Genomic DNA, 1,856 nt, shown 5'->3' with positions numbered 1-1,856 from the left:
CCGGTTATTTTCTTTCTGGAATTAAAGTGTATTCAGCTGGGCAAATTAGAGAGAGACACAGAGAGAGAGAGAGCGAGCGCAAGAGCAATGAAGAGGGGGGGGCGGCGCAACTGGGCATCGGTCTGACGTAAGTGCTGGCATCTTGTTCTGGGCTTATAGTGGCAGTGATTTCCCCTGGTATCATGTGACCCCATTGCTATGGTGGCCCTTGTTTAATTTATGCCGTGAAGCACCTATGGACTAATACCTAAACAATCCCTGGCTCAATAATTCAAACCTGCTTCACGTGACCCAAGTTCAACAGCTCAGCTGGACACAGAGATGAGGTTGGCTACCACATGGTCACTTTGACAACCGTCTCTGCTGCTAGCTGTTGCTATGACTGTATTCTCATTCTCATATTTGCAGTATTAGTTACATTAAATTACATTTATTTTCTCATCTCAGACAAGTCTCTTGGCCTGCACAGGTTTTGAAGACATATACTAACAGAAATGGATAGGCCTAAATAAAACTACTTGATTCATGTACTGAACCTGAACTTGCATTGAAGTTTATTAGAGACCGTTGTTCCACAGAAATTCCCAAGACAAATGAGAACCAATGCGCCAATGGAGAATGCCAACGTCCACTCTTACGCCAATGAAAGTCCCAACTTGCCATAACAGTCATCAAAGCTGATGCTATCAGACTGACTGAAGTAAGTGGATGACCCATGAGTTTAATAGCGTCATCATTGTATCAGCCATTGTGTTATTCCACAAAAGAATAGACCCTGGATTGTTTTTTCTGATTTGGCGTGACTCTCTAATCCTGTTAGGGATAAAAACAATTTTTTCTGCTTGAGATGGGGGCATTATCTTTACTGAGAAATGATGAGTGTGTTCTAAAAGAGCAGTGCTACACTCTTAGATAAAAAGGTGCAATCTATAACATAAAAGGGTTCTTCGCCTGTCCCAATACACTCTAAAAGTTAGGGGTTCAACAAGGGTTCTTCTAAGATCCTCAAAGTTCTTTGGCACTAAAAATGCACCCAAAAGGTACTTCCAAGAACCCCATAGGAGGTGGGGTTAATCAAGGAACCTCCTTAGATTCCTGCAAGAACCCCCAAGAACTACCTGCTCAACTGAAAAATTGAGATTTGAATTTGCGAAAACAGCAGGTGCAGGTACTTAACAGAACATTTTTAAGATCGCCTCAATTTAAGGTAAGGTTTCTTCTACCTTGTACGATCTAAATTGACATTGTTTTATGATGACACCCTCTATCTTTCATATTTGTGCAAATGGCTGTGTTGTTTGGCACGTCCTCCCGTTTAAAATTCTTTCTAAAACAGAAAATGGGCATAATGCAACGGATGTCAATCAACAAAGTGGTAAGAATATGTTGACGGCTATAGCTGCATTGGGTGCAGATGACTGAATTTCCTACCTACATCTGCAGGTATACTGATGAGGAGGCGCACAAAAAGGTATGTACAATTGGTATTGGTTTGTCGCATGTTATGCAGATCACATGTTGGCTATCACATTTTTATTAATGGTTTCTCTCAGTGGTGGAAAAGTACTCAATTTTCATACTTGAGTAAAAGTTTTTAAAAATTTAAAGAAAATGAAAGTGAGTCACCCAGTAAAATACTACAGGAGTAAAAGTCGAAAAATACTCTGTTTTAAAATGTACTTAAGTATCAAGTATAAATAATTTCACATTCCTTATGTTAAGCAAACATGATTTTCTAGTTTAAAAATAGTTTAATTTATTAATACCCAGGGGCACAGTTCAGGGGCACAGTTCAACACATAATTTACAAACAAAGCATTTGTGTTCAGTGAGTCTGCCAGATCAGAGGCAGTAGG

Source organism: Oncorhynchus gorbuscha, linkage group LG13, assembly GCF_021184085.1.
Source record: "Oncorhynchus gorbuscha isolate QuinsamMale2020 ecotype Even-year linkage group LG13, OgorEven_v1.0, whole genome shotgun sequence".
NCBI lineage: Eukaryota > Metazoa > Chordata > Actinopteri > Salmoniformes > Salmonidae > Oncorhynchus > Oncorhynchus gorbuscha.
The sequence above is the reverse complement of the archived record's forward strand: the minus strand, read 5'-3'. Positions refer to the sequence as shown.